Genomic DNA, 14,248 nt, shown 5'->3' on the forward strand with positions numbered 1-14,248 from the left:
GTAGGTTATCCAGAAATGTAGCCTCTTGAGCAAGTGCACTGTGGATATCAGTCACAGTGATGTCATCAGAACTTCAATAATGAATTGGGGAGTAATACAATTCCAACATTAACAGGGAAAAAACAAAATTGTAGAAGTTGCCAATATGGTCAAAAAGTATGAAGTGTGTGTATTTTTTCATTAATTGAAGGGACATTTATTGGGTGCTTAGTATTGATAACCTGAATGACTGACATGTGTATCATGTGATTGGAGTCCAAAGGTTGACATTGAGTGCTTGCCCCCATTGTACTGTGTTTGATTTTGTTTTGCATTTGTCTGTTTGTTTGTTTTGCTGGCTTTTGGAGGGGGGTGGGGCATGTTGTTTGCTGGAAACAGAGTCTCTCAATGACCCTGGAGTTCTCCAGATCAGTTTAACTATCCGGCCAGTGAGGTCCAGGGCTCTCCTGTCTTCACCTCCCCAGCTCTAGGATATCGATATGGGCCACCATGCCTGAGCTTTTACATGGGTGATGGAGATCTGAATCCAGGTCCCTCTGATCCTGTGCTGTGCATTTTACTGGCTGAATAGTGTGTGTGTGTGTGTGTGTGTGTGTGTGTGTGTGTGTGTGTGTGGTGTGCATGAGTGTGCGCTAATGCAGGTGACCAAATCAGAAATAGGGCAGAGGCATTGAATGTCCTGGATTTGGAGTCATTTGCAGTTGTGAGCCACAGGGCAAGCATGAGTGCTGGGATCCAAACGCAGGTCTTCCTGAAGACTCTTCTAAGACTGAGTACTCTAAACTACTGGATTCTTTCCAGCTCCCCGAGAGCTTATATCCAAAGGAGATGTATACAGCTTTCTTGACAAATGCAAACCCCATATTACACATTTAACTCTTTTATGCTTAGCACATAAAGACACTATGCATTCTCTCCCCTATACATGCTCAACTGGTTATTTCCAGTTATTTTAACTATCTATCACAAAACTGAGAATTCTGAGTTACTGAAGAGGCAAGCCATGTCACCAGCTCATTAGAGACACCTTTGGGCCCCAAACAGGCTCATTTTCTCTTAGATCTTTCTCAGTCCCAACAAGCTTGGTGTTCTCATTTCTAACACAGCTGTTCAATAATCTCATTATCTCACTAAGAAACAAAAGGTGTTCCAACAGCAAGGGAGTGTTGAAAGTGAAACATGGAACGCATTAGACCCTTTAGGCCAGGCACAAACACTACAGTCCCTGAGTCACTAGGAGAGACCACGTTATGTCCAGCACATTCTATTAGGACATGCACAATTCAGTGGAGAAAAGCATTTCCTCTAAACATTGATATTTTATGGGCTTCTTCCAATAATATTGGTAACTACGAGATATTCTTATGGAAAGACACTCATCGCATACCACCAAATGCCTCATTATTAAATTTTATGATTCTATGGTTTTGAAAGAAAAGTATGGATTAGGGGGGTGAATTAGGATGAACTAGGAGATGGCTCAGAGGATAAGAGCATTTGCTGTACAAGTATGGGCCCTGAGATCAGATCTCCGTCACCTCATTAAAAGCCCCTCGCAACAGCACTTTCCTGTCACCTGCTAAGGAGTAGAAACAGGAGAATCCCAGGGACTTGCTGGCCAGAAAGTCTAATCAGAACAGTGAGCGTCTGGTTCAGTACGAGTCCCTGTCTCAAAAACTAAGGTGGAGCGTGACTGAGGAAGACGCCCACCATCTAGCTCTGACCTCTAGTCACATACACACAGGTTCAGACACCAGTACACAAACAGGCATATGCCACACATTCACACACAAAAAAGAAAAGCATAAATTGGGTGATAATAATAGAATATACTATTCTATTATTGGATGATAATAATAGAGTGATGAATAAATAATTCATACTTTTTTCAGCAATCGAAACTTTTTTTGTTCTAAAAACAATACTTTTGGGAGCAGAGGAGAGAGCCTTTTCATTCAGAAACAGAGGATGGGGGTCTGTTTTCAGCACAAATTACCCTGAGTTGTGATATAAACATTCATATGACCTTTCTTTCTTCATCTAATTCAAGAGTGTTGGTGGAAGTGACTGTAATTTTCAGGAAGCTCCAAAGACTTAAACATAGCTTGTTGCCACCTGCACTCCTGGCTTATAAAGCCACTGAAGGGAGGAGACAGACTCTCAGGAATCAAGAAACAATGTGAAAGCAAGGTCACTTGACAGTCTCAAAAGCAGAGCTGTTCTGTAATTCACCTACTTGTCCCCGTGGTGCTGAGAACCCATGAATGTAACCTCAGAGAGAAGGCCACTTCATGGACATGGAATGATACGAGTCATAGATCCCTTTGCAAGACAATATGAAAAGGACTTATAAGACTCTTTAGACTCCTTCAGGCTTGGTAGCAACTAGTGCACATTACTATAGAAAGTGAATGGATGCTTTGAGGATATATATGAGTGTTCAAAGTGGGAAAAAAAACCTCTCCAATATTTCCACATTTACTTATTAAAACGTGCTATCAAAACTGAAGAGGAGTTGAAGTCTTCCACTGTCTGACTCCCAGCTTTTCTATAAGGTTATAGTAATGAACTCAATGTGGAATGTACGTAGACACAAACACAGAAGACTGAGAAGTAGACCCATCGTCAAGGGAGAAAATGTCATTACACATGGTATTGGTGGATGACAGAGATGGGTCATGGTTAAAGTACTTGCCAGGCAAGCATGACAACCTGAGTTCAACTCCCTGGGCCAATGGGGGAAGGAAACTTTAAAAATATGTCCTCTGACCTCCATATGCATACTGTGGTACATTTACATGTATGTGCACATGTGTACACACACACACACCACCACCACCACCACCACCATTATCATAAAGTGAATAAATTTAGTGACGTGGAAAGTGAGATTCTATATGCAAAAAGAAACAGTCTTTTGAGCAGCCAATATACAATTACCGAATCTTAATTGAGAAATCCTCTTTCTTTATAGAAAGAGTTGCCTGTAGGAGTAGAAAGACTTCAATCTATATCTGCCAATATTTTAACATTACAGATGAGAAGCCTGGGTTCAATAGAAGTAATTGGGCTCCTGATACTCACTGCATCAGTTAGACATCCGACTTATAGTTTGCACAGATCTTTTTCCAGGGCACCTGCTTCCAAAGGAAATATCTCTAGCAACTGAGCACAAGGGAGGACCTAGACATCACAGACTCTTGCTTCTGGCTCTGTGGCCATTTTAGCACCTTTCAAGCTACTAATTGCCAATAGCTCTAAGGAGTTGGGGATGGGACTTTGTGCCCATCTCCACTCTCCATGATGGAATTTTGCCTGGCTTGAGCTTCCTCAAGTCTTATATATGCTATCACAAGTGCTATGATTTCATATGTTCAACTGCCCTGCTATATAAAGGTTGTCAGAGGTAGTAATCTATGAATATAATCCTAAGTCATTAAGAAACGGTTTGCTAGATGTCCATTTAGCTGAGTAATAGTAGATTCTCCTCTAGGGCCTATAACCTGTTTAGCCACAAGTTCTTGGTCCCCCAAACGGTGCAAGGAATGACTTTCAGCTTGTAGAGTGGGTCTTGAATCCAATCAGAAAAGAATTGGTTGCTCCAATGATATTCTTACCCATCACTGCACCAGTGGGCACGGCTCTCCAGGCTGATCATTGTTCACAGCTGGGTAAGACTAGTGATTCTTTTTAGCCTCTGGTGGCATGCATAGCACCTTCCAGCACTATAGAATCTAGTCAGTCTGAAAGAAGCCTCCAGCTTGATTTCTGTTTTATGCCTCAAGTGTAGCATCTTCAGCAACAGGGTTTTACCATAACGTCCTTGAGGATAACCAAGAGCAATGGTAATAGCCTGTAATGTTGGGGGGTCAGTGGGACCTTATTGAGCGATTATATTTTAATTTTACAATAACAACACATCACACTTTTAGTTTCATGAAATATTTGGAACATACAACAGCAAATTTTTTGTGAACCCAATAAGTGCACAAAATATGTAGAGTTCTCATCTATGACAGTCAACCTCCGGCAAGTAATCAATGGACAAAATGATCACCACTGCCCTACATCAACTTAACGTCTTGTCCATTTGTCTACTGGCATCATTGCTCCTCACCTAGAATCTGAGTAGCTATGATTAAAGCCTCTGATGGTGTCAATAGCATGGTAATGATCAGGAGAAATTTAATCACTCTAAACAGCTGCAGAAAACCACACTTTCTAGAAAGACAATGCACAGTCCCATGTCAGAGGGACAGAAGTTCAAATCCCTCTCCTAACAGCTATGTGGCTGGATTCCCTTCCTTTGCATTCTTATTTTTCCTCCATAAAATAAGGATATATTAAGTTTTGAAGAGGTTAAATGCAATAAGGAAGAAAACTCTGATCACTTCCTAGAATGTAGTTTTACAGATCATAAATGGTCTTCGATGGATAAGCTATAATTCCCAATTCACATTGCTTAAGCACATGACAAAGGCAGACTGATGAGAGTCTTGAATGCCAAAATGAGGGGACCATTGCTATCTACAATTTAAAGCTACATCAGGCGACCTCCTCCCACATTCTCACTGACTTCATTAGAAACTGTATGCATGTCATTCCCTATGTTCACGCATGTATGCCAAGTGGCCTCCTTTCTAGAAACTTCTTCAGACCAACCTTGACAAAGTGGACAATGAACAGTGAAGCTCTCTCCACGATCCAGATTTGTGGAATATGAGAAATGGAAAAGCACCAGAAGTGACCAGATCGAAATCCAGGAGCCAGCACATACCCTGATCTGAAACCACTGAACCTTCCAAGAATCTATACAATGGACATAAAAGCAGGCAGACATGTGGATTCAACTGGTCAACCATGGTTCCTGCTTGGAGGAACTACTCAATATCTCTTTCTTCTTTAGAACTTTCCTGAAGTTCTATGACACACAGGCCCTTACAGGGTGCTCTCTCACACCCCTAGTATTCAGAAGCTTACAACATAAAACAAGATGAAACACTAGTCGTTCAGAAGAACGCTGTTTAGAAAACGTTTTGCTTTTGTTTCTAACCAGCACACATTAGACAGTTGACACATGGGACTCAGTCCTTCCTCCACCGTACCCGTAACTGTGCAGGCTGCAAGGGTCACCGGTCCCCAGCTCACACCTTTGCAACTTGCAGATGTGTGTTATCTGCTCCTGCTGTTTGGTGAGGTTCACATGGTTCTAATCTTTTTTACAACCAGTTCTGCCTGTTATCTGGGTTCCTTGTCGTCCTTGTCTATTGTACACGAGGAACAATTTCCATCTTCTTCCCTGGTTACTAGAAAAGCAATATTCAACAGTAGCCTATAATCTTCTGACAGAGAAGGTTTTTAATTGGACCTTTTATTTTGTGGGAGAGAGAGAGAGAGAGAGAGAGAGAGAGAGAGAGAGAGAGAGAGAGAGAGAGAGAGAGAACTACTTGAAGAAGCTGGGTTTTTTTCTTTCATGTTGCTAGGCTTGGAAACAATTCCCCAATTCCCTGAGGCATCTTATCATCCCCTAAAGCTTTTCCTTAAATAAAGATAGGGTCCTACAAATGCTGGTCAAATGCTCAAACACTAAACTACATCTCTATCCTCTATTCTTTACTGCTTGTTTATAGATGAGGTCCTGCAAGTTTCTCAGGCTGACCTTAAACTCATTCTGTGGTCCAGGCAGGCCTTGAATTTACAACCCTCCTGCCTTAGTTCCCGAGTAACTGGGATGACAGGCTGTGACACCAGATCCAAATTAAAGCTGTATTCTTATCCCATGACCTGAGCTGAATGCCAATAAGGGCCCAGACCACCCTTCTGGCACTAACAGAATGCCTGAAGAGGATGATACTAATGCCTTCAGAATTACTGTTTTAATTGTTAAATCCTAGGCTTTTTTTGTTTTGTGCTTTGTTTTGTAACCTTTACTCTTATAATCTTTCCACCCTTACTATTCTGGTCCTGCTCTGTGTAGCATTAGAGTACCTGATGTCACCAAACCCATATCTAGTCACAGGAGACCATAGGGAACTGGACAAAAGCAATGGACTTTGAGTTACCTGAAGTAAGTGTACATCCAGTATTTGCTGTTAACTGGCTGTAACCTTGACACGTCAATTAACTGCTCTAGACTTGAGTTCTCTGAGAGCATCTAGAAACCATGCAGGCCCCGTGACTTTATGCACTTAACAACTCCACTTCAGTAACATCCACTCTCATAGCGATGGCATCCTGAATGTTTCTGCCTAAGGGTGAACAGCCTTTGCTTTATTACAATTTTTTTGACAGTTGACTACTCAAATCCTTTCTTACTGGCTCTGGGTAACTTAGCTTAAAAACAGCAGAAAGGATTTCTGTCATCTCTGAATTGTAGAAACAGAGTCACTAACCTAACTCTAATTAGAACTATTTTCTATGTACTTAAAATATATATGTAAAATTTCCCTAGGTCATACAAATGTAACAGATGATATAAAATGTAAATAATATAGTTTTTAGATACCTTATGAAATTATCTAGTGGAGCCAGGCATAGCAAAAAATGACATTAATCCCAGCACTCAAGAGGGTCGAGGCAAGAGGATCTCTGTGAGTTTGAGGCCTTTCTAGTCCACACAAGAGTTCCAGAACATCCAGAACTACACAGAAAGACCATGTTTCTATAGAAAGACCATGCACATATACACACAGTATATACACTATATTATCATATATACACTACACACACACACACAATCCTGGTGTATTATGTTCATGGAAACACAAAAATATTTTCCAGATGAGACTTTGAAGAATCCCTCAGTCATCCCGTTTTCCCACTGAGCCTGGGTCTCTTCCTCATTGTCATTTAGAAAGGAACTGGTTCCCTGTAGCAACAGAGCTCAGGGTTTCCAGGAAACTCTCTGAGGGTCCTGGCAGGAGCTGCAAGATAGGAGTTACCTACAACTTGGGTCTTAATCCTTCCATTATCAGATGTCTACAGCCAGGGTGAGAGCCAGCTCACCACTATGACAGCAGAAAGTGGTCATAATTGTTAGTGGCCACGAGCCATGCCCAGATATGGACCAACAGTCTCCTTTCCTACCCCCACCACCATGCCAGTGCGTGTAGAAGGGAGGAGGCTGGGCTGCCTTTGAGTAGGAACTAGTTCCATCTAGGACAGAGGTTCTCAACCTTCCTAATACTTTGACCCTTTAATACCCCAACCATCTCATTGCTACTTCATATTTGCAATTTTGCTACTGTTAGGAATCCCATCCATCCCCAACACCAGCCTGCTGAAGTTCATTTCCTCATCATGGTGAAACCAGTCCTACCCACTCACGATCACCCTCGGGAAACAGGCAGCGTCTTCAGCATTCTCTATCCAATCTTCTCCACGGTCTTCATCACTTCACTCTTCACTCTTCTTCCCACTCTGCTGTTAGAACTCCATCTACACTCAGCCTTTCACTTGGAGCTACACAGAAAGTGCTACTCCAAGCCCAGGCTTCTCAGATCTTCTCATGGCTGTCTACGTGGTTACTTTACATTCACCCTATTTAGTAAATAGACAGATAAAACCTTACAAAAACTTCAAAATACAATTCTTAAAATGTTAATAGAAAAATAGTGTTTGCTCATTTGCAACATTTTTTACTACTAAGAACATCCAACTTTTAAACAATTAAGTAATTTAATCCTTAACTTTTACCTATTTTTTATTTTTATAGTTTCTTAAATGTATATTTGACTTAGATGAGTGATTTATTTATCATACATGGGGTAATGCTTTTCTTTCCATCATATTGCCTCCTTGTTGTGTGTGGTTATTTGTTTTGCAACAGGATCTCTCAGCATAGATCAGACTGGTCTTAAACTCACAGAGATCCACCTGCTTCTGCCTCCTAAGTGCTGGAATTAAAAACATGGGCCAAGCCAGGCGCACTCCTTTGATCCTAGCACTCGGGAGGCAAAGGCAGGCAGATTTCTGAGTTCAAGGCCAGCCTGGTCTACAAAGTGAGTTCCAAGACAGCCAGGGCTACACAGTCTTTAAAAACAAACAAACAAAAAAACAAAAAAACAAAAAAACAAAAAAACCAACAACCATGGGCCACCATCCACAGCTTTTTAAAGATACCATGTCAGTATACAGAGCTTTTATTTACTATAAAGAGCCTGCCACTAGTTAAATTTCATACACACACATAAAACCCATATGGTAGGTAGTATATTGCATTACTAGGTTGTAGTGATAACTAGTAATTATTTGCTAATTTTCCTATCTAGAAGAGCTGAGATGCAGAGTCTGCCCACATGTTCATCAATGAATAAACAGATAAGAAAAATGTGATAGACAGTTGGTCATTATTCAGCCACAAAAACAAAACAAAACAAAACAAAATGGCCTCATTTATAACAAAATAGAGGGCACTGGGGGCATTGTTTAAACCAGGCACAGAGAGTCAAATATCATGGCATTTTCTGATATGTAGAACAACAATAACAACAACAAACGGATTTCATAGTAAAAGAAGCTAGAATAGTCATAAGTAGAGGCTAGGAAGGGAGAAGAGAGGAGACCTAGAGGGAGGTAAATACAGAGTGGCAAACACAGTTGGATGGAAGGAAGGAATCACAAAACTCTACTGTAAAGGCTCATAATAGCTGACTATATACGTATGAAGTTCTTTTTTTAAGATTTATTTATTTATTATATGTAAGTACACTGTAGCTGTCCTCAGATACTCCAGAAGAGGGCATCAGATTTCATTATGGATGGTTGTGAGCCACCATGTGGTTGCTGGGATTTGAACTCGGGACCTTCGGAAGAGCAGTCAGTGCTCTTAACCACTGAGCCATCTCACCAGCCCCCACGTATGAAGTTCTTATGAAGAGTCAGATGGGTGTGATTGAAAGGCTACCAACCCAGAAACAACGGAAATCCGTTACCTTGATTTTATTATATTGCACCAGTGTATACAAGTATGAACACATCATATTATGCCCCATTCTTGCCTACAGTTATTAAGCAGAAAACAACTTAATGACTTTAAAGAAACCATTGCTAATTCCTAATGCATAGATAAATGGTTCAAGAGCACAACTCCAGTTAAGTGGCCATAGGTCTCTCTCAACCAGAAGTAGGTACACAATGAAACACTGCTGAGTTGGATGGAACACGAAACCCAGATTCAAGTGATGACATCACAAACTGTCTTCCTGTGAGCTCCTCCCTCCTTGTAAATACAATCGTTCAAAAACAACAAATGAAAAATGGAAGAAGGGCTGGTGAGATGGCTCAGTGGGTAAGAGCACCCGACTGCTCTTCCGAAGGTCCAGAGTTCAAATCCCAGCAACCACATGGTGGCTCACAACCATCCGTAACGAGATCTGACTCCCTCTTCTGGAGTGTCTGAAGACAGCTACAGTGTACTTACATATAATCAATAAATAAATCTTAAAAAAAAATAAAAATGGAAGAAGAGGGGGGGACACTTCATCAGTGTTATTTCATCACTCTCTGAAGATTTCTATTCTATACTAAAAGAGATTTAAGCAAACTCCGTGTCTCCTCTGTTCAGAAGAACTCAGGAAAAAACTATTCTCTACTTTGTCTGGGCTGGAAAGTCGAATTCTATGGTTACCTATTTGTTTGCAACTTGTGTTTGAGTCAGACCTCCAAAACCCATTGTCTAAGAACACCAGAACTCCTCTCAGTACATGCCTGGTTCACTTAGCTGAATATTTAGGGACATTTCTATCCCAACAACTATCAGGTTATGGCTGGCATTCAGTCCAGAATAGGAAGGGAGTAAGCAACTGGACACCGTCTTCAGTTTCCTGATATACAATTCATTACATAGTTTATTCAACTGAAGTATATAGTCCAATTGGTTTTAGTATATGTATATATATAGTATGTGTATATATATATATATATATATATATATATATATATATATACACATCCCACCATCTACAGGAAACCAGAATTCTTTAAAGTGAGCGTGTGCACAGAGATAGCAAGTATTTGGGCCGGCTCAATGGATGGAGGTGTTTGGCTGATGACCTGGAATTGGCGTGATAGCAGGACAGCTAACGTCTGCAGATTGGTCCAAGAAGAAATGCTTTCCCTGGAAGTATTCATTTCACTGGAATGTTCATACCTGTAATCCCAACACTTGGTAGGCTGAAACAAGATTGATACACGTTCAAGACCAACCTGGGCTACATATTGAGTTCTAGGCTAGTTGGTGCTATCCAGATAGACTCTATCTCAAAACAAACAATAATCAGAAATACCGCTCATTCCAAGCCAGGCTTCATGAGCCCAGGAACCAGATCAGGCAAAGCAGAACTCAGAGAGAATGCTACAGTGAATAAGGATGAGGTCGGTGGAGACAAGACAGGATCAAGTCTAGAGTGTGAAGAAGTTTGACTTAATGTGAGAATGTCCCCCCATCCAATATAGAGTCCATAATGCAAAAATGTCCAGACACACATGACACATGGTTAAAGATCACTTGAAATATGGTTTGTACAACTGAGAAACTGTGCTTTTTTCAAGTGTTCTTTTTTTTCAGTGTATATTAATTATACACGAGAATGGGTTCATTACTACATCTTCCTACAGTTTATAATTATGTGTTTCATTCATATTTGTCTTTGTTACCATCTCTTGTCCCTTCCCCACTCACGCTGAACGACCCCCTCTTCCCAGCTAGACCCCTAGTTTAGTGCCTTTAAAAAAAACATTATTTATTTTATGTGTATGAGTGCACTCTCACTGCCTTCAGACACACCAGAAAGGTGCATCAGATGCCATTGCAGATGGTTGTGAGCCACCATGTGGTTGCTGGGAATTGAACTCAGGACCGCTGGAAGAACAGTAGTGCTCTTAACTGTTGAGCCATCTCTCCAGTCCCCCCACCCTCTTCTTTTAATGACCGAGCGAGCTTCATTAGGACTGCTGACAGAAGCATAGGTGAAGCTTTGTTTACAGGTGCATAAGCACCTTAACCAGAGGCCACACCACTAACGAAAATGTCTCTCGCCACCCCTATCAACCGTTGACTTTGCACAAAAACCCAGGGAGGAGAGTATTTCCATGAGGCCCTCTCCTCTTCATGACAGGATGTTAATGGACTCAATTCTGTGTAGATCCTGTGCTGATAATCGCAGCTGCCATGGTTTTAAGGGTACAACAACCTTGTCGTGTTGGGAATTCAACCTTTCCACGCTGCTTTCCTTCAGCTCTTACATCCTCTCCACCTATCCTTTCTCGGTGTTCCACGAGCCTTGGGGAGATTATGTAGCTGGCTCATGCATAGCTGATGCAGGTGATCCAGTGGTCCTTTATTCTCAGCACTTTGACTAGTTATGGGTCCCTGCAGCTACCGATGCCCATAGAAGAGTGAAGCTTTTCTTAGTGTTTCAGAAGGGCAATCTGATGAACACATCTTATCCATTAGCAAAACAACAGCACTAGCTTCCTTACTGGGGTCTATGGCGTCCCAGCCATGGGCTTTTTGCCAGTTTTGTTTGTTTGTTTGTTTGTTTTTTCAGGTTTTTTTCGAGACAGGGTTTCTCTGTGTAGCCCCGGCTGTCCTGGAACTCAGTCTGTAGACCAGGCTGGCCTCCAACTCAGAAATCCACCTGCCTCTGCCTCCCAAGTTCTGGGATTAAAGGCATGTGCCACCATGCCCGGCTGCTTTTGCCAGTTTTACAGTACCAGATATGAATTCCCTCCTTTGGAGCAGACTTGAAAAAAAAAAAGAAGCAATTGGTTACCCCTGTAACAGACTTGCCACCACCGCAGTAGCAATGAGTGAATCTTTTCTAGTGGACTGGTGCTGTTGCTCCCAGGGTCTGAAGATGAATAAGATTACTGATAACAATTCCTCCTCAGCAGCCTGGGTAGCATCTTCTAGCACTATGAGAGCTAGGGAATAAGGAGGAAACTTCCATTCTAGTTCCAACTTGATTGTTCTGAGTCCTGTTCTATGACCAGTGGCACACGGGATCTTCAGCAATAGGGTTTTACAAACCAGTTCTGGTAGGCAACCAACAATAGTAGCAATTGCTTGTAAAAAAAATCCTTTAAAATTTTACTTAAGTTTAATTGAAATATTTAAATAGGCACACGTATTGAGTATGGCAGTTGTCAACCTGTGGGTTGTGACTTCTCAGTGGGTGTTGAATAACCCTTTCACGGGGATTGCCTAACACCATATGAAAACACAAGTATTTACATCATGGTTCATAGCAGTAGCATTGTTATGAAGTAGCAACAAAAATAACTTTATGGCTGGGCAGTGGTGACACACACCTTTAATCCCAGCACTTGGGAGGCAGAGGCAGGCTGATTTCTGAGTTCAAGGCCAGCCTGACCTACAGAGTGAGGACAGCCAGGGCTATGCAGAGCAACCCTCTGCAAAAAAACAAACAAACAAACAAACAAACAAACGAACAACAACAACAAAAAAAACCTTTATGGTCGGAGGGGTCACCAACCTGAGAACCTGATTGAAGCTGCTCTAGCGGCTACCATTCTGGACAGTGTAGTGCAGTTCAGCTAAATCTGTGGTTACTGTTTGGCTTTTGGTATGCTGTGTAGGGGTTTTGTAATCTCCAATTCTCTCTGTTGATTTTAAAAATATTTTCAAGCAATATAAATGAAATTATTCGTGTAAATCAAAGTTGCATGGCTCTTGAGTCCCATAGAGGCAAGTTAAATGAACTCATCCGCCAAGGATAGTTCATCTAGCGGTGTCTGGAATAGGCAAAGGAGATAAAAGAGTCTGTCTCCAGACAGACTTGATTAGAGCGCAGTGTTGACAGCTGCTATCTGGCCAGGTATTGTTCACGTCACGAAAGGGTGTTGTGACTGAGCTGAGAATCAATCCCAATCTATACACTTCCACAGAGGAATCCCACAAATGCCTCGTGGATGGACACTAGGAAACGTGCTAGTGCCTGGGAGTGCAGCCAGTATGAGAAAAGCAATAGACAGAAAGGAGTGGGGGCAGAGAGAGTGGAACCTGTGGGGAAGGAAAACAGTGATTTCTAGCACTTATTAATGTATAAACAACCTACGCACACGAGAGAGAAAAGACTAGGAAGGCTGCTGTGATCCATAGGCCCACAGGAAGATGGGATGAGGTAGGTGGTTCCCCCTGGACAGCGAAGCCTGGACCACACAAAGGAAGCTAGAGCAAAACTGGGAGTGTGAGAACTCCCAGGAAAACCCTAGGAAAGCAGAGGGGCTGGCTACTCAGTGTTCTTTCTTGGCGTTTTGCATGTGGTCATGAGTGTGTGGAGGGTGTGGACAACTTGCAGGAGCTGGTTCTCTCCTTTCTCTCTGTGGGCTCTAGGAACAAACAGGTCATCAGGGTTGGTGGCAAGCACCTTTGCACACCGAGCCAGCTTGCCAGCTCCTGCTCAGTTTTCTTAGTGTCAGGGACAAGGCAGGCTGAGGCATGCTGGCTGTGGCTGGTCTCTTGCCCTTCTTCCAGTTGGCACACCCAAATGTGGCAGGGTGCGTTTGCACTCACGGGTCAGATTTGATGTTGTTCCTCCTACTTGCTCACTCCAAACTCAGGGACACTGAAAGTTTCTGGTACTGTGCCGAGTTCCCAGGGGTGTCATCTGGATGTGCACACACCAGTTTGTCAGCTGCACAGAGCCAACCACTTTCACCCCCTGCTCCTCTTTGTTTCTGTCCTGGCTCATGAGCCTGCAGTGGGTGTGCTTCGTGTCTTCCTCCTGTGACAGAGCCACTCTGGAAGTGGAAATATCTGTACCAAGAATGTTGTCTCCAGTGTTTCCAAAACCAGGAACACCAGTAGGGCTGGCCTCCCTTTAGAAATGCCCCTGATTTTGTGTATTATTTTACCTTCACCGTGCTGAAGCAATCCGACTTGTAACACCCAAACGTCAGACCTCAGCAGCCTGCGACTGCCAAGTAAAGTCCTAAATATAAAGCAAAAAGAAAGCCTGCCTTTACATAGTAGTGACAGACCGTCACCAATAGCAGTAACAAAGCCCTCACCAGTCCCCTACCCTTCTCTTTCTGCGGTGGAGCCTCAGATCACTAGCTCCTCCTTCAGGAACGTTGAGGCCCAGCATATACTTTTCTTCATTCAATCAGATTCCTTTTGGGGCATCTGAAGCTCGGGCATCTCCATAGAGCCAGACTACAGAGCTTTGACCAGCCTTACAGCTCTGTCCGGTTCCCGTCAAGGTACCTGCAGGAGTATGAACAG

This window comes from Mus musculus, chromosome 12, assembly GCF_000001635.26.
Source record: "Mus musculus strain C57BL/6J chromosome 12, GRCm38.p6 C57BL/6J".
In the NCBI taxonomy this organism is placed as follows: domain Eukaryota; kingdom Metazoa; phylum Chordata; class Mammalia; order Rodentia; family Muridae; genus Mus; species Mus musculus.